Source organism: Canis lupus, chromosome 28, assembly GCF_011100685.1.
Source record: "Canis lupus familiaris isolate Mischka breed German Shepherd chromosome 28, alternate assembly UU_Cfam_GSD_1.0, whole genome shotgun sequence".
Lineage (NCBI taxonomy): Eukaryota > Metazoa > Chordata > Mammalia > Carnivora > Canidae > Canis > Canis lupus.
This window is the reverse complement of record NC_049249.1, coordinates 4,073,512-4,097,170: the sequence shown is the minus strand read 5'-3', so window position 1 is coordinate 4,097,170 and position 23,659 is coordinate 4,073,512. Positions and strand designations below refer to the sequence as shown.

The 23,659-nt window shown below is 40.4% G+C and overlaps 1 protein-coding gene and 1 long non-coding RNA gene across 23 annotated transcripts in view; one reads left to right on the top strand and one right to left on the bottom strand.

Moving 5' to 3' along the window:
• CSGALNACT2 (chondroitin sulfate N-acetylgalactosaminyltransferase 2) overlaps positions 1 to 23,659 on the top strand; it is a 66,635-nt gene that overhangs the window by 556 nt on the left and 42,420 nt on the right. For 18 of the 21 annotated variants that reach the window (XR_005380386.1, XR_005380387.1, XR_005380388.1 and 15 more), the window contains exon 1: positions 9,281 to 9,422. The exons of 2 other annotated variants lie outside the window; for them this stretch is intronic. The gene's annotated coding sequence lies outside the window, so the exon portion shown is untranslated. Of the gene's footprint in view, positions 1 to 9,280; positions 9,423 to 23,659 lie in introns of those variants that run through there. One more of the 21 variants, XM_038578128.1, reaches the window with a different exon arrangement.
• On the bottom strand, positions 1,059 to 9,129 carry LOC102156473. 2 transcript variants are annotated; one of them, XR_005380401.1, is made up of 3 exons: positions 8,632 to 9,129; positions 1,946 to 2,142; positions 1,059 to 1,727 (listed from the first exon to the last, which is right to left on the bottom strand). It is a non-coding gene; the product is annotated as an uncharacterized LOC102156473 (long non-coding RNA). The 2 variants fall into 2 exon arrangements; XR_005380402.1 differs by having other exon boundaries at positions 8,655 to 9,129.

Below are 23,659 nucleotides of genomic sequence, written 5' to 3'. Positions count from 1 at the left end.
AAAATGATCAATTTCATGAATAAAAATGTGAAGTTCATTTTAAGTGTCCCCGTTTCTTTTAATCTTGGTCAGTTTTGTAAACAGTACCAGAATAAACCATATGTTTTTTGGCTGCTCTTGTCTCTCACCTCCATGCCAGTCCTTTTCTGCACATGTCATTTCCCCTGTGGAGTAAAGTCATTCCTATGGTTTGGGAAGGGTCTAGACTGGAAGAAGGAAGAACGCAAGGCTGCCTCTTACTCCCTGAGGCAAGGGACTTTGCCCAGAGGACTGTAGGGAGCCCACATGGTGCCTGTGTCACAGCCCCTGTCCTCAGATGCTTCTTTCACCAAGGGCCTATGACATGCTTCACATGTTGTGCCTCCTGGGAGCTTTATTTTTTATTTATTTATTTATTTATTTATTTATTTATTTATTTATTTATTTATTTATTTTAAAGATTTATTTATTTATTTTAGACACACACAGAGAGAGAGAGGCAGAGGGAGAAGCAGGCTTCATGCCAGGAGCCTGACGTGGGACTCAATCCCGGGACTCCAGGATCACGCCCTGGGCCAAAGGCAGGCGCCAAACCGCTGAGCCACCCAGGGATCCCCATCCTGGGAGCTTTAAAGAGGAAATTTCCCTGGAGGGTCTGTGGCCACAGGGCCTGGCAGGTCAGGTGCATGCCAAGGGTTTGGGGGACTTCCTAATGTGTGGAAAGAAAAGATTATCAGATTTTTAAGAAAAGGAGTGATACAGAGGATGGAAGGATTCTGGTCTTTCATGAGATAGTCATTGAAGTAAAAGAAGTATTGTGTGGGGGACTTGGGTGACTCAGTGGTTGAGCATCCACCTTTGGCTCAGGTCATGATTCCGGGGTTCTGGGATAAAGTCCCACATCAGGCTCCCCTTGGGGAGCCTGCTTCTCCCTCTGCCTCTCTCTCTCTCTGTGTCTCTCATGAATAAATAAAATATTTTTTTAAAAAAAGCATTGTGGTAGAAAATTGTATTTTTTTCAGAGGACCCCAATTATCTATAATCTTAAGTTTCATGGAAATAAGTAAAGACCATCCAAATGAGAACAAGCAGAGGTTATTTATTCTGAACTTGCTATAGTAAGAGAGTCAACCACCATCAGTTGGTTTTGACAGAAACTCGAACGCAGGCAGAGGAGGGAAAAGCTTTACAGTAAAAAAGGGGGTGAGGGAGAGAGGCTTCAGGCACGTTGTGCTTGGAAGTTGTTGGCAGGGGGAAGCGGAAGGTAGGCTACCTAGAAGTCGGGCATCTTATGAGATTTGCTTTGGGAACATATTTGGCTCTCTCTGATTGGTTCTGATTTGGAAATAGCAAAAGTGGGGAACGTGGCAGTCATAGACCAAGCCCCGACCATTCTGGGCCAGTTCCTACAGAGGTATGGGTCAGGGCTTCTCAGTTTACATGTGGTCTGGTCATTGTATGTCTGCATATTGTCTCTCAGTCTTCCTTTCTGATCATTTTCTTGCTTGTGAGAAGTTGGTGAATTTAGGGAAGTCTAGAAATCCAGATCTTAAAAAAAAAAAAAAAAAAAGAAATCCAGATCTTCACCACTTTGAGATTGATTGTTCAGTCCTCTACAAGGCCAACTGTATCATGAAGTCTTTTCAGCCTTTCTGTTGTATCACCATGAGGATCATCTGATGAGGAAAGTAGCTGTGCAGAAGCATTTCAGACCCTGGATAGAATGCAGTGGACCAGTATTACTACCCCTATGACATAAATAAGAATGAGAACAATTAATAACCCCTGTCAGATGCTTTGAACCCAGAATCCTAACCCAGGCCCAAGAATAAATTCCATACAGGTCCTGAGGGTCAGTTTTACAGAGCAAGTAGCTTTTACCCGTAAGGCACTGTAGAGCCTGCCCCACCTTCCCTGTGTCACTGATCCAAGGACAGTATTAGGATTGGCACACACCATGACTTACCCACATGAAATTTAGAACAATGCAGCTGTCCCTTTACAGCTTCTCCAGTGTCAATTTAAGGTAGTAATCAATTTGTGCTCCATGAATAGTTTCAGGGAGAAAATTTAGTTGTTTGGCATCATGATCTGCAGAGCGTTGCCTTTAGCTTCAATATTGTTGTCTCTTTTTGCATGGTTCTCGACCTTCATAGTAGTCACCTTTGTAGTAAATAGAATGCATCTAAAAGTTGCTTAACTTGTCCATTTTTGTGGGGGTTCTAGCATCCCAAAGTTGTGTGGCACCCCAAAAACATATTTCCTGTCTATATTATATGTTTACCCTCTAGTCTTTGGCTAGTTAACAAGCTGTAGTAAATGCAACACCTTCTGCCATTTTGACTGATTTTACCTCAGGAGAGGACTAAATTCTAAAGGAGACCTTCAATTAATGATAGTACATGCTGCTTGATATCTTCCAGCTTCGAGAATGATCCATCAGCAAACAGGATTAGTTCAGGGTTCTCAATATGAGACTATAATACATGTGAGTAAGGTACAGAGAGTTCCCAAATTATCTGAGGTAAAATGATCACTAGGCTCCCCTTCTTCTGCTAAGAGAAGCAGAATGTCTGGATTCAGGGTATTGTAGCAGTAAGTAGTACCTGAGAGGGAGAGAGTAATAGAATTTCATAAGATGTTAAGCAGCTGGCTGAGAAGTGCTGTTTCCAGTCAATAGTAATGTCTCTACTTCAGGAAGGATCATGAGGTCAAGCGAGGAGCCTGGAACTAGCTCGGCAGAAGCATCCACAAATTTTGCAGCAGAACACCTGCCCTAACACTAGGGGCATATAGCATGTCAAGGGAAGGCTAGGTAGTAAGTGATGGGTTTTGGATGGTTCCCGTGAAACTCCAAGGTCTTGTCCAGATTGCTCATGCACAAATAGACAGAAGGGCCTTCTGTTGTTTCAGATGTCTAGGGAAAGAGGTCACTGAGGAGCCACCTTCAGGTTCCAGAAAGCCTGTTCATTTTGGGGCTCCCAGAGGAGAGAATCTCTTACTAAGAACTTAGTTCATAAAGAGGTATAAAAATCACAGAAAAATTTAGCAACAATGGGGCTGAAAAATCTAGTGGAACCTTTAAATCCTGGGATCCCTGGATACCTCAGCAGTTGAGCATCTGCCTTTGGCTCAGGGCATGATCCCAGGGTCCAGAATTGAGTCCCACATTGGGTTCCCTGCGAGGAGCCTGCTTCATCTTCTGCCTATGTTTCTGCTTCTCTCTCTCTCTCTCTCTCTTTCTCTCTCTCTCTCTCTCCCTCTGTGTGTCTTTCATGAATAAATAAAATCCTTAAAAATAAATAAATAAACCTTTAAATCCTCTCAGATGTGATTTTGTGAAGGAGCTACCATAGATTTGAGTAGGTTTTAGTCTATCAGAAGAGAATGTTTTCTGCTTCTAGTTGAACCACATCCTAAATAATAGACTGTATTTTGGCAAAATGGCAATTTGTCTTTTGAAATATTATGACCTTCTTCTAAGGCTGAGAATAAGTAAATGGAATCCTTTTTTCTCTGAGTAGAGTAGGAGATCATCTACATATGGTGTCCTAACAATCACAAGGGAAATTTAGATAACTTAAATTAGATAATTTAATTTTTTTTCATTTTTCCTTTTCATTTAATTAAAATTAGATCATTTAGATCTTGATTAACAACTTGAGAAAAATAGTAGGATACTTCGGTGAACCCTTGGGGCATGACCATCCTGAAGGACAGTTATCTTCCCCAGGTGAAGGTAAGAAAGGTACTGTCGTCATTCAAACACATATTCAAAAGACAAATAGTATGTGAGTCCATTCATATGAGTTACATAGAGCAGTCAAATTCATAGAGGCAGAAAGTAGAATGTTGGTTGCCAGGGGCCAGGAGAAGGTAAAGTGGGGAGTTAGTATTTATGGGGGAAGAGTTTCAATGTGGGATGAGGAAAAAGTTCTGGAGCTGGATAGTGGCGATGGCTATGTAGAACAATGTAAATGTACTTCATACCACTGAACTGTATACTTAATGGTTAAAATTGTAGGGTTTATGTTGTGGAAATTTGCTATTAATATGTACAAAAAGTTATTGACTGTCCTGTTCTAGAAGCACATTGAAAAAAGCGAGCAAAGATTCACTACAGCCAGTGTCTTCAGCAAGTGGCTCACAGGATGGTATATGGGCCAGAGAATGGGGAATAACAATTTTGTGAATGGCCCTGAGGCCATTCTTTACTGCCAGGATGGGCATATTACAAGGGTAGGGTACAAGAAGATCTTTGGATATAAGACTTCAACTATAGATTTAATCCCTTCCTTTGCTTTTGGTTTCAAGGGATATTGGAGAAGTTTGGGTAATGGTTTGGTAGGTTCTCTCTAAACTTTAATAGATTCTACTCCAATTATTCTTATTCCATTACAGTAGAATTTTTAGCCCAGAAAGTGTCAGGTATATTTGATACACACCCCCAGGTAAGAAAATTATCTGGGGGTGTGTATCAAATATAATGGAGAATCCAGAGCAGAATCAGCTTGCTTCTGAGTAAAGGGATCCTATGGAATCTCACAAATAGTCCCAAGTACTCTGGCGTGCATTTAGTATTGCAAAGTAAGTTTCTCCCTGTTACCTTTGAAGAGACAATGTCACAGAGCAGGAAGGAATGTTTTGCAATCAACGGCTCAAGGCTCATAGTTATGGTCTGGGAAATAGAGAAAATTGTGGGTTATTTAAAATGCTCACCATCTGCCATATGTTTACTCCTAGGAAAAGACTGAGCAAAAGTGGCAGGGTTTAATGCAGAAAGAGTAGCACCTGAATCTATCAGAAATTGGTGAGGTTGCCATCTACAGTGGGTAGAATTGGCCCCCAAAAGATAAGTTCAAGTCCGTACTTCCAGAGCCTGTGAAATTGACCTTATCCGAAAATAGGGTCTTTATGGATGCAATCATGTTAAGATGAGGTCATGCTGCATTAAGGTGGCCCCTAATCTGATGATTCGTACCCTTACAAGAAGAGGGAAATTTGGACACAAGGAAGACATGGGGGGAAATACCATGTATAGATGGACACTGGTGTGGAGAGAAGACCAAACTCAGGTCTGTGAACCAGCTTGAGCAACAGGGTTCTAGGGCTGTGCCAATGTTCTATCCTATGATTCTCCATATGATAAACAACACGTAGAAAGTACACAAAACATAAAAGACAGCAAAAGGGGATGAAAGGAATGAACTGATTCCATCAAAGATGCCTAACAAATGGAAATCGATAACAAAACCAGATTCCCAAACTAAGAAATAGCCAAGGAACTCCATACAAAGCGAGCAGTGGTCTGACCCAATGCCAATTTACCATATCCTTACAGACTTGATAAACCAAGAACAGCAATTCATAGGGGGCCTCTGTGAATACCATGCCTGATTGAAGCCTCTGGTCTGAGGCAATAAGCAGGGAAGAGCATATCTTGGTGGCGCCACTGGGAAAACGGTGGAAACAAAGATGGTTGGAATGAGAATAGGCAAAGCCTATTCAGAGCTTGCTATAGCAAGGAAGTCAGCCCCTATCACTTTCATTTGGCAGGAGCTCAAAAGCAGGCTTAGGGAGTGGGAAAGTTTTACAGACAAAGTAAAGAAGCGTCAGAGATTGTTGGGGGAAAAAAACTACATTCTTCTGGTATTAATATACCACAACAGTACGTTAGTATTTTTCTCAATGGAACTATTTATTTTATGTATATCACCATTACTTGCCACAGAACTTGAATTACTCATTATCTCTCAAAATATAAATTATATACAGTTAGTATTTGATTTAGCAATTCAAAAAATAATAAAAAGCTAACAATTTAAATCCATTGATGGCAGAATCTCAATTTATTTTAAAAACAACAATTCTAATGGGGGATTCAAATAACAGTTTACAAGAAGTGACAGCTGACCCTAACCCTGCTACTTTGATTTCATGTCAGGTTCTGTCCTGGGAGAGCCTCTGCAGTTTCTTCTCTGAGTTTCTGTTTCTTTCACTGTAAACTGAGGACCATAACCTACTCCACAGGGATGTCAAGAGGATTAGAGGGGTTAAAACAGAGGGAGCACTGAGAGAAGCACTTGCTGCTGAGTGCACACTCTGCTTGTGCCAGATGTGGCTACATGGCATGATCAGTAAGGAAAGTGTAGGACAAAGGAAGAAAAACAAATGATATAAATAAAGAAGAAAACCCAGCACTTATAAGGCTAGTGGAGGTAGACAAAGGATAGAATGTTTAACATGGATGGGAGTGGTTCTACTGTGTATTGCAGCACAACAGGAAGTGAGGCTGTTTTGCATCTGGTTAGTGGAAGTAGAGGCTTATCTTGCTATTACTTTGGCCCCCACTAGGGGAAAGTTAGAGCTGTAGAATGAATACTAGTATTTATTCATTCACGCATCTGTGAGTATGCAGAGAACACCTATAATGGGTCAGGTCCTGGGCCTGGTTTAGGGGTGCCTGAGAGAAAAAGGAGAGGCCATGTTCCTGCCCTGGGGGAGTAGATAGTCTCATCCAATTTAAAGTGTCTAAGGACAGCAGAAAGAGAGGACAGCCTGAGCATTTGCCATGATTGGATATGAGAGTAGAGGACAGGTCCAGATACTCCTTTTTCTGTAGACTTCCTAAGGTCCATCATCAGGAATGTCAAATACAGGCTGATTACAACATCTTAACTGAGGATATGTAGTGGACTTAGACTTGGATTGAGAGCTTCAAAGCTGCCAGCCTGGGAATGTAATCCTCTGACAGTTCAGTGGCCTGCCATTTATATTTACTTGCAGTAACACTTTAAGTATTTAAAGAACTTCTGTCTTAACCTCTTTTTTAAAAAAAAAAAGATTTATTTATTTATTTATTTATTTATTTATTTATTTATTTATTCAGAGAGAGCAAAAGAGAGGCAGAGACACAGGCAGAGAGAGAAGCAGGCTCCATGCAGGGAGCCCAATGTGGGACTGGATCCCAGGTCTCCAGGATCACACCCCAGGCTGCAGGCAGCGCTAAACCGCTGCGCCACCAGCGCTGCCCAAAGAACTTGTCTTAACCTCTTAAATCCACCAATGTTGTGCTCTATACCCACTCTCTAATTCTCCCAAGAGTGAATACTTCACCTTTCCATTCACACTCCCAAGTTGGATCCTCAGACTTACAGGACAAACAACCATGGCAGGCTTAAACACTAGATAACTTGGGACGTGCAGGTGGCTCAGCGGTTTAGTGCCACCTTCAGCCCAGGGCGTGATCCTGGGGTCCTGGGATTGAGTGGATCTTGCTTCTCCCTCTGCCTGTGTTTCTGCCTCTCTCTCTGTGTGTGTGTGTGTGTGTGTGTGTGTGTGTCTTTCATGAACAAATAAATATCTTTTAAAGAAACACTAGATAACTAATTTATACTACATAGACTCACACAAGACTGATTGCCATACTAGAGCATAATAACTAGGCATCCAGACAGAAAGCTTAATTATGTCAGACAGTAAACTTAATCATTCCTGCCATCTGCTCAAGGGGCTAGTCAAGTGGCAGAGATTCTGGGTAAGGGAGAGATCCTTGTGTGTTCTTATTTTAATCAATTCAATTCACATTTATTGAACACTTCCTATGTGTAAAGTACTGGTAGAGGAAAAAGACATGGTCCTTATCCTCAGAAGGTCACAGACCCATGGAATCTATGACTAGATGAATTATTCAGTCTTGGGCCAGATTTGGGGAAGGAGTGTTAACACTATAAATGTTTATTTACATTTGCACAGAAATGACATGAAAGAGGAATGACAACTTGAAATTAGGAAGAGGCTGGAGGGCAGCCCCGGTGGCTCAGCGGTTTAGCGCTGCCTTCCGCCTGGGGCATGATCCTGGAGACTGGGGATCGAGTCCCACGTCAGGCTCCCTGCATGGAGCCTGCTTCTCCCTCTGCCCGTGTCTCTGCGTCTCTCAAGAAATAATAAATAAATCTTAAAAAAAAAAAAAAAAAGGAAGAGGCTGGACATTCAGCAAGCCTATCTTAGAAGAAGGCTATCCAGACTCTCTTACCTGTGGGATTTCCCACAAGACACATCTGAGAAGACTATCTGTATTAAAGACATCCCAGTAACCATCATCCAGTGAAGACAGCTTTGATTAGGAGCAAATCCTCCTTTCTAGGAATGCTACTTCTACAGGATGCATCCCATAGTCACCTCCATTTTCTGCTCTAAGTAATGTACTCAATGGTGACAGTAACCTTCAATTGCCTGCCACCTGCCAGGTAGAGTGCCAAACCCTTCAGACACAGAATTGCTTTTAACCTTCACAACAACCTTAGGGAAGCGTCTGCTATTGTTATTGTCCCTACAACACAGCTTGAGGAAAAAGGCTAAGAGAGGCTGTGTGGTAACCTGCGCTAAGGAAAGCAGAGCCTGATGGGAGGCCAGACCCCAGAGCTGCTCTTAGAACCTTCGTGTCCTGCCCAGACACAGGCAGGGGCTGGTGCTGCCTGACATCCCCTCCCCTGCTCAGACCATCACTCCCTAGGGCAGGACAAAGTGCCTTGGGGATGCCCTGAAATGAGCAGTTGAGTAGAGGGGATGCTAGGGAGGGCTTTCTCCCCCCCACCCCCCCCACTAAAATCAGACAATATCAGATCTCAAGCCATCTTCCACAATGTCTACCTCAAATCCCTCGGTTCACATACAAGGAAATCCTGGTCCAAAGAAACGGAATGGCTAAAGGTCCAGCGGCAGCTCAGGACTTCCTTGCTGCGGTCTCACGCGCGGCCCAGCGCCCTCGAGGATGCCCGGACACCTCTGGCGACCTATCAGTCCTTAGCTCAGTGTCCACCAAGGCATTCATCGACCCTTCAAGCTCCCAGGACAGGGGTCCGGGGCAGGACACAGCTGCCACCCTCAGCCGAGTCCCTCCCACTCTGAGGGTCAGCCGTCCGCCGCGGGCTGGTCCTCGGGTCTCCGCGGACTCTTGCTCCCGCGGAAACGGTTTTCTGCCTGGGGCAATCTCCCGGTCTGCACAGATCATCCTTCGAGCTGCGCGCGCGCGCACACACACACACACACACACACACACACACACACACTTTAAATAGACAATTGATTAATCAGAACCATATGCCGGTTTGTAGGCTTCCTAAGCCCGACGCTGGGCGCGGGCGGGAAAGCGGGCGGGGCCGTCGGGGTCGGCTGTGGGCGGGGCCCGGGCGTGGGCGGGGCCGTCGGGGTCGGCTGTGGGCGGGGCCCGGGCGGGGGCGGGGGCGGGGCTGAGCGGGCGCGCGCCGCGGCGGCAGCCTCATTTCCTCACGCGCGCCGGAAGTGGCGGTTGTCGGCGCGGCGGAGCGCGGAGGGCTGGGAGGCGGCGGTGTCCCCTGCGCGCCGGGCGCCGCGGGTGTCTGCCTGGAGCCGGGGAGGAGGCGTAGCCGGGCGGTGGTGGCCTTGCATCCACGGTGAGCGCGGTGAGTACGCGGCCCCACCCAGCGTCGCCTGTCCGCGGCTCTCGCGGCTCGGGCCCGGGCAGTGCGAGCGCCCGGGCGCGGGCGGAGGGCTGCGGGTCCCGGTCCGGGTCGGGTCGCGTCGCGTCACGGCCGAGCCCCGGGGTTGGGACGGGGGCGGGAGGCCCCTATCGGATGGGGTCCCCTCCTGGACAAGCCCTCGGAGGACCGCTGCGGTGTCAGGAAGAGTCACAGCTTTTCGGAGCAGTTTGAGTTCTCTTTGGAGGACGATGCTGTCAGAGGACCGTTGCTGTGGGTGTGTTTTATTTTTACCACTTTCTTTTTCCATCTAACTCCCATCCTCTCCGCTTCTCTCCGTGCACAACCTCTCTAGTCAGCTGTTGCCTCCTTCTGGCGTTAACGGAGTATTCTCTTGACAGCAGCCCCTCGCCGTATCTGTCTGTATCTGCCCGACCGCAGGCGCCTTTCAGAGATGCACATTTGTGTAGGAATCAGTGCGGCCGAGGAGGCTACAGGACAGGGAGCCTCTTGCGTTTTCAGTCTTCATCTGGAAAATTGCGCTATTCCTGAACAACTTCCGGAGGAATCATTTCTAAACGCGATGGTGATGCTTTAAGTGTGTGCGTGTGTGAGGACATTATTGGCAGGATGAAAATTCAATTATAAATCTTAAGCTTTTATCTTCCAGCCTGTCCTTGAGATTTATATGCAGTGTCTGGACATTTAATCTCATTGAAGATTCTCAGGAGCTGAGTCTTCATTTCTGGTGGAATCAATGTTGTCTTTCAATGTTGTATTAAGGGACACCTTAGTGGCCCAGTGTTTGAGCATCTGCCTTAGGCCCAGGAGTCATCCGGAGCCCTGGGATTGAGTCCCGTGTCAGGCTCCCCGCAGGGAGCCTGCTTCTCCCTCTGCTTGTGTCTCTGCCTCTCTCTGTGTGTCTCTCATGAGTAAGTAAGTAAATCTAAAAAATAAACAAATAAAAATGTTGTATTAAAACAGTACGTCCATACTTGGAGGTGGGAAACCAAGTGTTTTATGACTAACAATGTTAATCTTCATTTTGTATTATTATCCTGATGTGTCTAAAGCTGTCTTATGACTAAATGTAAAAAGGGTGTTGGGTTTCCAGTATCTATGGCTAAATATGGTTAACTGATCCAATATTTATTGAATATCGACATAAATATGCATAGTTTTCATTCCAGACAGTTTGGAAATTACATTTTTTTTCTTAACTTTTTTATTTAAGTATGAAATACAGATGAAGTCATCAGGTACATAAATCTTAATTGCACAACTGAGTGGGTTTTTATATATTTAATAACTTGTGTAACCATAAGCTACACCAAATTACACTTATAGAACATTTCCCAGGAGTTTCCCTCTGCTTCTTCCGAGTTTTACTCTTGCCCACCCCCATCAGTGTTCTGATTTCTGTCATTATCTGTTAGTTTTCTTTATGCTCAGCACATTGCTTGTGAGATTCACCCATGATGTTTCAAGTTCATTTTTAAAGTTGCTGTTCAATATTCCATTGATATGACTATATGACTATTCTTTTGTTGATGGATATTTGTGTTTTCAATTTCTATTTTTACATATTTTGAAGAATGCTAGGAACATTCTTATAAATGTTATTGGTGAACACCTATGTGCATTTCTTCAGCTGTGGAATAACTCTCATAAGGTAGGCAGAAAATTGTTTGAGCCAAGATAGAGTCTTTCTTTTTCAGTATAATTTCTTTTAACTTCTGTAAAAAGGATAACTATTTTGAGTTCAAGACTTAAGTGATTCATTACTATATTATTATTTATTTATTTGGTTGCACACCTGTAACAATCTTCTGCCAGACTGTCATTATTTGTTTAACTCTTAGATAAGTCTGTTAGACAGAGTTGGTGACGATCTATCCCTGAAGCTTATTGCATAACACTTAGGTAAGAACTGTGTTACTCAAGTTGGTGGTTGTTAGGGGAAACGAAACACCACAAGGATAGGACTAAAAATGGATTGAAGAATCATGGGACTGCAAGTCAAAGAACTTACCTTGTTGCTAAAGTACTATATAAGTACTGTGTGTAAATATAAAATTGTTACAAATGTGAATTTACGCAGGAGTACAGCGATTTCCAACAGATGCTGAGTTGCTGATACATTTATAATGGGGACAAACAACAGAAATCAGTAGCATATGAGAGATGCCCCAGGCTGAACAAATGCATAGAAATAGACCTGAATCAATAGAGTTGATGTAAGAAACAGAGGAAAACTTTAAAATTACTATTAGTATGTTCAGATTTGGGAGGGCATCATGCCTATTGAACATATTCAGGCTGCCCTGAAAACAAACAGTTCTTGAATATTAAAACATAGAAAGTAGGGGAAAAAATAGCTATGACATGAAAAATAGATCCAGAAGAGTCAGTGAAAATCTCATAGCAGTTCTATGGAATAGAAATTAGAAATAGAAATTAGGAATAGAAATTAGGAATAGAAATTAGAAAAGGAGAAATAACCACAAAAATCATGAGGGTAGGCGTATCCAGGCAGAATCTTGGGCCTCTAGAAAGATGTATCAGAAGATAAAGTACTGGAAAATCTAATAAATCAGCCCTTCCCTCTTTGGTCTCCATTTCATCTGTGTAGTGGGAATGATCAGTAAGTATACATTTTCAGCAGGCTTGTAGAAAGATGTGGCATAGGTTAAGGGTTTCTGGTTGTGCTAACAGCCCCTGTTTCCCATTCTCCTCCCTTCTTCTCCCCTCTCACAAATCAAAAGAGATAACAGATTTTCCATTCTTACCTTATGGTAGAATGGAAACAAAATACTATGTCAAAAGAAGAAAGGAAGGAAAGGAGGAAATTTCTGAGTCAAAGTATCTGAGTTTATGAATGGACTAGACAGTAGACTAGACTGAGAGTCTTAAGAGTATCGATAGACACACAAAGATACATTCCAATGAAAGTTATGAACTTCATGGACAAATTAATATACAGTCTCATAAGCTTCCAAAGAGAAACATGGTTACCTATAAGTGCAAACAAGATTTGCACTTAGACTTCTAATCTGGAGCATGGAATGTTAGATAACAGTGGAGCAGTGTTTAAAAAGTACTTATGAGACATATTTTGAACTAAGAAATTATACCTATCATTCAAAGTGGGGGCAAAATAGGGGCCTCTGGGCAGCACAGTCAACTAAGCTTCTGACTCTTAGTTTTAGTTCAGGTCATGATCTTGGGGTTCTGAGATCACGCCCCATGTCGGGCTCCGAGCTCAGCGAGGAATCTGCTAGAGTTTCTCTCTCCCTCTGCCTCAACCCATGCTCACTCACTCTCTTATTCTTAACAAAAAAAAAAAAAATCTTAAAAAAAAAAAGTAGGGACAAAACAAAGTTATTTTCACCCACACCCACTAGGAATACCCTAGGATGTATTGTATCAAGTGAAAAAAAAATTTTTTTTCAAAGATTTTACTTATTCATGAGAGACACAGAGGGAGAAGCAGGCTCCCTGCTGGAGCCGAATGTGGGACTTGATCCCAGGACCCTAGGATCATGCCCTGAGCCAAAGGCAGACACTCAATCGCTGAGACACCCAGGTGTCCCTCAAGTAAAAAATTAATCCAAGAAAAATAGATGTGGAAATCAAGAAATAGTGACCAAAGAAAATAGTATAATTTATTTCTTGGCTACAAGGCATTAATAATGATAACTAAGACATGCTCAGGAAGGATTCATAGAACTTAGTAGTTAAAGTCTATAATCTGGAACAAATACTTAACATGATTTTAAAAGTTGTTTGGGAAGGTGGGAAATAGGTAAAGCCATCTTGGAAGGCTTAACCTGAGCAAGGGAAAAGCTATAGATTAGATACTGACCAATTTACATGCTGGAATAAAAACTTTAAGGAACTTTGACTTAGCAGTTCCATTTTAAGAAATTTATTCTATAGGTGAAATAACATGGTTCCACATGTTATGCTGGGATGTTTAATATAGTGGCAGTAGATTTGGAAGGATACACGAAAACTGGTGAAGAGACCTGGGCCTCTGGGCTAGAAGGAAGAAGTTTCCCTTTATACCCTTATATTTAACTTTTTCCCCATGTGTATTTATTTTGTGGAATTTTAGAAATGTAAAAAAATTTAAGTATACAAAAATGTAAAGATTCAGACCATGAATTGCCAAATATGACTGGCCACCTATATTTAGTATGACCTGTGACCTAAGAGTGGAGTGGCTTTTATATTTTTAAGTGCTTGAAAACAAACAAAAAATGAAAACAAAACAAAAGAAGAATAATACTTTGTGAGATTAATTATAGGTAGTTCAACTTTCAGTATCCATTGGAATACAACTATGCTCACTCATTTACACATTTCCTTTTTTTTTTTTTTCATTTATTTATTCATGAGAGACAGAGAAGCAGAGACGTAGGCAGAGGGAGAAGCAGGCTCCACGCAGGGAGCCTGATGTGGTACTCGATCCAGACCCGGGATCATGCCCTGAACCAAAGGCAGAAGCTCAACTGCTGAGCCACCCAGATGACACCCTATTTACACATTTTCTGTGGCTGCTTTTGTGCTCCAGGGCAGAGTTGAATGGTTGTGATAATTCACTACATGGCCCTTTACCTGAAATGTTTGTTAATCCCTGGTTTAGAGCCAGAAATAGACCTCCATATGCATAGAAATTTTGCTTATGACAAAAACGGTATTTCAAATTAGTGACAAGAGAATGGTAAGAATTGGCTATTTAATACATGGTAAGAATTGGCTATTTAGGATTATTTCTAGTAGGAAAGCTAAAATGGAGAAGTCCTGCAGGAAGAGACCATTTGACTCCGTTAACAACAAAACAAAACTTTGCATAAGGGGAATAACACCTAACACTGAGCACTTAATGATTGTCATGTTTTAATTGACTAATTGTTAAAATAATACTGCAATACTGTAGTTATTCCTACTTAACAGATGAGAAAAGCTTACAGAGATTAAAGAATAATGAAGAATTAGAAAGTTGTAGAGCAGATGTATGAATTTAGCCCATCTGTCTCCCAAGCCTATTATATGGACAAGATAAACTAAGAGAAAAGTTTATAATCTGTTAATACCATTTTATAGGTATTATCTGTGTAAAACATCTGAGTCAAACTCATTCCTTTTGAATACCCTATTGTGTAAATATCTACAGTTTACTTAATCTTTCTCCTTTTGATAGACTTTAAGTTGCTTTTATTTTGCTGTTACATATAGCAGTAGTAAACATAGATGTGATTACACACTAGTATGAGTATTTATGTAGTATGGAGTCCTTTTTTTTTTTTTTTTTAAAGATTTTTTATTTATTCATGAGAGACCCAGAGAGAGAGAGAGAGAGAGAGAGAGAGAGAGGCAGAGACACAGGCAGAGAGAGCAGCAGGCTCCATGCAGGGAGCCTGACATGGGACTCGACCCTGGGTTCCCAGGATCACACCCTGGGCTGAAGGCAGCGCTAAACCGCTGAGCCACTCGGGCTGCCCCAGTATGTAGTCTTAAAAATCTTAAAAGTGGAATTGTGAATTGCTGGATTAAAAAGCATGTACATTAAATCAAATTTGCCCTCCAAAAAATAAGGGGTGTGTGTGTGTGTGCGTGTCTGTTTATAGTTTATCTTTAATGAAAGGAATTGAAACATCTTGGAAGGTTGGACCTTGGTCATTTTAGACAAATACTTCATTTTATAGATGAAAGCCAGATAGGTAAGTATTATGCCCAAGATTATACAATTATTAAGTAGCTGTTATATCTACTTGATTTTTGTAGTTGTTTTTCCTGTGCCACAGGCTACTTTTGACACATATTTCTGTTTTACCTATAGCGTTAGCATGAATATTACTATTACTTGTTTTGCTGAAATCTGGGTACCTTGAATATAATTTTCCCCAGAAACACTTCTCAAAATGATCTGGTATTACTTGTTCTTAGCTCCCAACACAGTGTGACTGTCTTAATCAATTAAGACAGCTATAACAAAGTACTGTAGGGATCCCTGGGTGGCGCAGCGGTTTGGCGCCTGCCTTTGGCCCAGGGCGCGATCCTGGAGACCCGGGATCGAATCCCACATCGGGCTCCCGGTGCATGGAGCCTGCTTCTCCCTCTGCCTGTGTCTCTGCCTCTCTCTCTCTCTCTGTGTGTGTGACTATCGTAAATTAAAAAAAATAAAATAAAATAAAAAAAAAACAAAAAAAAAACAAAGTACCGTAGACTGGCTTATGAATAATAGAAACTTATTTCTCTTAGTCTGAAATCAGAGTGCCAGCATAGTCGAGCTCTGGTGAAGGCCCTTTTCTGGGTTATTACAGACTGCCAACCTGTATCTTCACATGGCTGAGAGAGGGCTATGATGCTCTCTGGGATCTCTTTCATAAAAGCACTAATCCCATTAAGGAGGGGTGCACCCTCATGACCTACTTAACCTCCCAAAAGCCTTATCCCTAATATTATCCCATTGGAGGTTAGGACTTCAACATATGAATGGGGGCTGGGGAGAGAAGCATTCAGTCCATAGCAGTGCGTAACGCATAGTAGGTACTTAAACATTTGTTATGAATGAGTACTACTTTCTGGTGATCAGTACTTTTATTTCTAAAGACTTACAAACCATTTATTCAATAACATGTTAAAAAAAAATCCATGTATCATTGTAACTCATCAATTGATGAAGAAATAAAAGGTTCTAATTCCTTCCCTTATAAATATTTGTTTATACTTCGTAATGTCTTAATTTGTTTTTCTAACAGTGCTTATGTTTTCCAAATAATTTTGTAACTTTGTTTTTGTTATGTAAAAAATGAGCTAAAAATTATATAAATTTATATAATTTATATAAATTATATAAATTTATAATTTTTTGAAAACTTTAGTAAGAAATTGTACAAAAATTTAGGAAGACTATATAGAATAGAACTTTTAAAATAAATAGATTCAAATGGATTGTATTTTGCAAAACGTAGTAGGTTACTCTTACTGCAGAAGTTATTTTGACACACTGCAGTGTATCATGGAAATGATGTATGAAATATGTGTAATTAGTACTATAAAATTATAGAATCAAAAGATTGAGTAGAAACTGCTTAAAAGTCATATTATTATGTGTAGGATCAGTGTCATAGAATGAACTGTGCTTAGCGCTTTTCTGTTGTCTCAAAATCGCAATGCAAATAGAACAGATGTAATGAGACCTTCAGAGTAATATAAGTTCTACTTTTTTTAGAGAGCAGTTGTTTAATTTTGTTTTTGTTGTTTTAAAGATTTTTTATTTTTTATTTTATTTTATTTATTTATTTATAAGATTTTATTTATTCATAGAGACGCAGGCAGAGACACAGGCAGAGGGAGAAGCAGGCAGAGAGAGAAGCAGGCTCCATGCAGGAGCCCGACGTGGGACTCGATCCCGGGTCTCCAGGATCACACCCCGGGCTGCAGGCAGCGCTAAACCGCTGCGCCACCGGGGCTGCCCAAGATTTTTTATTTTTAAGTAATCTCTACACCCAATGTAGGACTCAAACTCACGACCCCAAAACCAAGAGTTCTATGCTCTACTCACTTAGCCAGCTAGGTACCCCTCTTATTTTTGTGTTTTTAAATTCAAACTTGGAGTCAACAAATCTTCATGCTTGTCTTAATGAACACAATGGAGTTTTCCTAAAATGTTTCTTTGGTGCTACTACTAAAACTAAATCTGATTTTGTTTTATTTTTTAAATAGCTTCATTGAAGTATCATTGACATACAGTAAACTATATATATTTAAAGTATATAATTTGATAATTTGAACATATGTATACACCTTTGAAATCATCACCACAGTCAAAATGATAGATCATATCTATCATTCCTAAAAGTTTCCTGTGCTCTTTTATAATTGCTTCCTGTTACCACTTCCCTGACCCACTATTCCACCACCACCTCCCCCCCCCTCCCGGGCAGGCAACCACTGACTCATAGTGTTTTCTATCGCTACAAATTGCTTACATTTTCTGGAATTTTATATAAATGGAATCATACAGTATATAATCTGTTGTTGAGCGTTTGTCAATAAGAATAATTACTGAGATTCACCCATTATGATGCATGTATCAGAATGGCTATACCAGTTTATTTATCCATTCACTTGTAAACACTTGAGTTGTTTCTAGTTTTTGGCTATTACCTATAAAACTATGAGTATTTGTTTACAAATCTTTGTACAGACATATGCTTTCATTTCTCTCAGACCAATATCTAGGAATGAAATGACTGAATCAAGATAGGCTTACGTTTAACTTGTTAGGAAACTGTAAAGTCATTTTACATTCCCACCAGCAGGATATGAAAGTTGTAGTTCTTCCACATTGTCACCAACACATCACTTTTTAATTTTAACTTTTCTAAAATTAGCCAATCTATGTAATGGTATCTCCTTGTGGTTTGACAGTGTTGAACATTTTTTTCATGGGCTTATTTGAAGTGTTTGTGCTTTTTGCCAAGTTTTAACTGAGTTGTGTTTTTTTCTGTTATCACAATTTGATAGTTTTTAAGCATACATGCTGAATATAAGTCCTTTATCAGATATATGCTTTGCACCTATTTTCTCCAGGTCTGTAATTTGTCTATTCATTCTCTTAACAATGTATTTCAAAGAGCACAAGTTAATAAATTTTGATGAAGTCCAGTTTATCAGTTATGCTGTTACTGTTGGATCAAAGAAGCCTTTGCCTAACTTAAGGTCACAAAGATTTTCTTCTGTGCTTGCTTCTAATTGTATAGTTTTAGGTTTTTCATTTAGATTTGTGAATTCATTCCTAGTGGATAGAATTTTGAATTCTATCCTAGTGGATATGAAGTAGTATCTTGGTATAATTTTGATTTTCATTTCCATACTGGCTAATGATGTTGAGCCATCTTCACGTGCTTATAGGCCATTCTTTTTTTATAAATTTATTTTTATTGGTTTTCAGTTTGCCAACATATAGAATAACACCCAGTGCTCATCCCATCAAGTGCCCCCCTCAGTGCCCGTATCCCAGTCACCCCCGCCCCTGCCCCTTCCACCACCCCTAGTTCGTTTCCCGGAGTTAGGAGTCTCCCATGTTCTGTCTCCCTTTCTGGTATTTCCCACTCATTTTTTCTCCTTTCCCCTTTATTCCCTTTCACTATTTTTTATATTCCCCAAATGAATGAGACCATATAATGTCTGTCCTTCTCCGATCGACTTATTTCACTCAGCATAATACCCTCCAGGTCCATCCACGTCGAAGCAAATGGTGGGTATTTGTCATTTCTAATGGCTGAGTAATATTCCATTGTATACATAGAACACATCTTCTTTATCCATTCATCTTTCAGTGGACACCAGGGCTCCTTCCACAGTTTGACTATTGCGGACATTGCTGCCATAAACATCCGGGTGCAAGTGTCCCGGTGTTTCATTGTATCTGTATCTTTGGGGTAAATCCCCAGCAGTGCAATTGCTGGGTCGTAGGGCAGATCTTTTTTTAACTCTTTGAGGACCCTCCACACAGTTTTCCAGAGTGGCTGCACCAGTTCACATTCCCACCAACAGTGCAGGAGGGTTCCCCTTACTCCACATCCTCTCCAACATTTGTTGTTTCCTACTTTGTTAATTTTCCCCATTCTCACTGGTGTGAGGTGGTATCTCATTGTGGTTTTGATTTGTATTTCCCTGATGGCAAGTGATGCAGAGCATTTTCTCATGTGCTTGTTGGCCATGTCCATGTCTTCCTCTGTGAGATTTCTGTTCATGTCTTTTGCCCATTTCATGATTGGATTGTTTGTTTCTTTGCTGTTGAGTTTAATAAGTTCTTTATAGATCTTGGAAACTAGCCCTTTATCGGATACATCATTTGCAAATATCTTCTCCCATTCTGTAGGTTGTCTTTGAGTTTTGTTGACTGTATCTTTTGCTGTGCAAAAGCTTCTTATCTTGATGAAGTCCCAATAGTTCATTTTTGCTTTCGTTTCTCTTGCCTTCATGGATGTATCTTGCAAGAAGTTGCTGTAGCCAAGTTCAAAAAGGGTGTTGCCTGTGTTCTCCTCTAGGATTTTTTTTTTTAATTTTTATTTATTTATGATAGTCACACAGGGAGAGAGAGAGAGAGAGAGGCAGAGACACAGGCAGAGGGAGAAGCAGGCTCCATGCAGGGAGCCCGATGTGGGATTCGATCCCGGGTCTCCAGGATCGCGCCCTGGGCCAAAGGCAGGTGCCAAACTGCTGCGCCACCCAGGGATCCCTCCTCTAGGATTTTGATGGATTCTTGTCTCACATTAAGATCTTTCATTCATTTTGAGTTTATCTTTGTGTATGGTGAAAGAGAGTGGTCTAGTTTCATTCTTCTGCATGTGGATGTCCCATTTTCCCAGCACCATTTATTGAAGAGACTGTCTTTTTTCCAGTGGATAGTCTTTCCTGCTTTGTCGAATATTAGTTGACCATAAAGTTGAGGGTCCACTTCTGGATTCTCTATTCTGTTCCATTGATCTATGTGTCTGTTTTTGTGCCAGTACCACACTGTCTTGATGACCACAGACAGCTTTGTAGTACAACCTGAAATCTGGCATTGTGATGCCCCCGGCTCTGGTTTTCTTTTTTAATATTCCCCTGGCTATTTGGGATCTTTTCTGATTCCACACAAATCTTAAAGTAATTTGTTCCAACTCTCTGAAGAAAGTCCATGGTATTTTGATAGGGATTGCATTAAACGTGTAAATTGCCCTGGGTAACATTGACATTTTCACAATATTAATTCTTCCAATCCATGAGCATGGAATATTTTTCCATCTCTTTGTGTCTTCCTTAATTTCTTTCAGAAGTGTTCTGTAGTTTTTAGGGTATAGATCCTTTACCTCTTTGGTTAGGTTGATTCCTAGGTATCTTATGCTTTTGGGTGCAATCGTAAATGGGATTGACTCCTTAATTTCTCTTTCTTCAGTCTCATTGTTAGTGTATAGAAATGCCACTGACTTCTGAGCATTGATTTTGTATCCTGCCACACTGCCAAATTGCTGTATGAGTTCTAGCAATCTTGGGGTGGAGGCTTTTGGGTTTTCTATGTACAGTATCATGTCATCTGCGAAGAAGGAGAGTTTGACTTCTTTGCCAATTTGAATGCCTTTTATTTCTTTTTGTTGTCTGATTGCTGAGGCTAAGACTTCTAGTACTATGTTGAATAGCAGTGGTGAGAGTGGACATCCCTGTCTTGTTCCTGAGGGGAAAGGCTCCCAGTGTTTCCCCATTGAGAATGATATTTGCTGTGGGCTTTTTGTAGATGGCTTTTAAGATGTTGAGGAATGTTCCCTTTATCCCTACACTCTGAAGAGTTTTGATCAGAAATGGATGCTGTATTTTGTCAAATGCTTTCTCTGCATCTAATGAGAGGATCATATGGTTCTTGTTTTTTCTTTTGTTGATATGATGAATCACATTGATTGTTTTACGAGTGTTGAACCAGCCTTGCATCCCGGGGATAAATCCTACTTGGTCATGGTGAATAATCTTCTTAATGTATTGTTGTATCCTATTGGCTAGTATCTTGTTGAGAATTTTTGCATCCATGTTCATCAGGGATATTGGTCTATAATTCTCCTTTTTGGTGGGGTCTTTGGTTTTGGAATTAAAGTGATGCTGGCCTCATAGAATGAGTTTGGAAGTATTCCATCTCTTTCTATCTTTCCAAACAGCTTTAGTAGAATAGGTATGGTTTCTTCTTTAAACATTTGATAGAATTCCCCAGGGAAGCCATCTGGCCCTGGACTTTTGTGTCTTGGGAGGTTATTGATGACTGCTTCAATTTCCTCCCTGGTTATCGGCCTGTTCAGGTTTTCTATTTCTTCCAGTTCCAGATTTGGGAGTTTGTGGCTTTCCAGAAATGTGTCCATTTCTTCTAGATTGCCTAATTTATTGGTGTATAGCTGCTCATAATATGTTTTTAAAATCGTTTGTATTTCCTTGGTGTTGGTCATGATCTCTCCTTTCTCTTATAGGCCGTTTTTAAGAGAAATGACTAATCAGATCTTTTGCCCATTGGGTTATTTATACTTTCAATGTAAGTTGTTAAGAGTTCTTTATGTATTTTTGATACAGATCCCTATCAATAGATACATGATTTACAAATATTTCCCCCATACCCTAGTTGTCTTTTACTTTATTGAGGATATCCTTTGCAGGACAAAAGTTTTTAATTTTAATGAAGTTCAATTTATTTATTTTGTCTTTGGTCTTTTTGTGTCATATCTAACCAATCACTGCCTAATTGAAAAGCACAGATATTTATACTTATGTTTCCTAAGAGCTTTATATTTTTAACTCTTACATTTAGATCTTTGAACCACTTGGAGTTAAATTTTTATTATAGGGTGAGGTGGGAGTCCAGTTTCATTCTTTTGCATGTGAATATCTGGTTGTCCTAGCACCATTTATTGAAAAGACTATTTGTTCTCCATTGAATTATCTTTCCACCTTGTGGAAATCAGTTGACTTAATGTGAAGGCTTATTTCTGGACCCTAAATTCTATTGATCTATATGTCTATTCCTATGCTAGTACCACACTATCTTTTAAAAAAAAATTATTTGAGGCAGAGCACAAGTGGGGGAAGGAGCAGAGGAAGAGGGACAGGGACAAGCAGACTCCCCACTGAGTGGGGAGCCCAACACAGAGCTCGATCCAGGGCCCTTAGATTTCAATCTGAGCCAAAATCAGATGCTTAATCAACTGGGCCATCCAGGTCCCCTCCACACCATCTTGATTACTGTAGCTTTGAAGTAAGTTTTGAAATGGGAAAGAGTGAGTCCTTCAATTTTGTTCTCCATTCTCTGGACTATGTTGACTATACTGGGTTCCATGAATTTTAGGATTGTCAATTTCCAAAAAGAAGTCATCTGGGATTCTGTAGAGAATTGTGTTGAATCTGTAAATCAATTTGGAGAATATCAGTGTTTTAATAACATTAAGTCTTCCAATCCATGAGCATAGGTGTCTTTCCATTTATTTAAATCTTCTTTAATTTCTTTCAGTAATATTTTATAATTTTCAGAGTATGAATCTCACACTTCTTTTGTTAAAATTATTTCTAAGCATTTTATTCTTTTTGGTGTATATCAAATTGTTTTCTTAATTTCATTTTTAGATTTTCATTGCTGGCATGTAGAAATACACTTGATTTTTATATTCAATATATAAACAACCTGACCAAACTCATTTATTAGCTATAATAGATTTTTAGTGAATTCCTTAGGATTTTCTATATACAAGATCACATTATCTGCAAACATTTGACTTCTTCCTTTCCAACCTAGGTTTCATTCTAGTTCATTTTCTCGCCTAATTGCCCTGACTAGAACCTCCTTCAGTACAGTGTTAATAAGAAGTGATGAGAACAGACATCTTTGTCTTATTCCTGATCTTAAGAGAAAGGCATGCAGTCTGTCACCATTAAATGTGAAGTTAGCTATGGGTTTTTTTTAGTATATGCTCTTTATAAGGTTGAGGTAGCGTCCTTATATTATTAGTTTGTTTTGTGGTTTTATTAAGAAAAGGTGCCAAATTTTGTCAAATGCTTTGTCGATTGATATGATCATATGAGTTTTGTCCTTTATTGATATGGCATAATAAATTAATTGATTTTAATTTTTTAAAAGATTTTATTTATTTACCTGAGAGAGAGAGAAACAGCACATGCACACATGAGCAGGGCAGGGTTGAGAGTGGGTGGAGGGACAGGGAGAAGCTGACTCCCAATGGAGCAGGAACCTTAGAACATGACCTGACCCAAAGGCAGATGCTTAACCAACTGAACCACTCAGACACCCCAAATTCATTGATTTTTAGATGATAAACCAACCTTGCATTTCTGGGATAAATCTCACTTGGTTGTGTTATATAATACTTTTTATGTGTTGATGGATTCAGTGTACTAATTTTTTAAATTTTTATTTAAATTCAGTTAATTAACATAATGTTGTACTGGTTTCAGAGGTAGAGGTTAGTGATTTGTCAGTCTTATATAATACCCAGTGCTCATTATATCACATGCCCTTCTTAATGTCCATCACGCAGTTACCCCATCCCCTTGCCCCCCTCCCCTCCAGCAACCCTCAGTTTATTTCCTATGATTAAGAGTCTCTTACGGTTTACCTTTCTGATTTCATATTGTTTTATTTTTTTCCTCTCTTCCCCTATGATCTCCTGTTTTGTTTC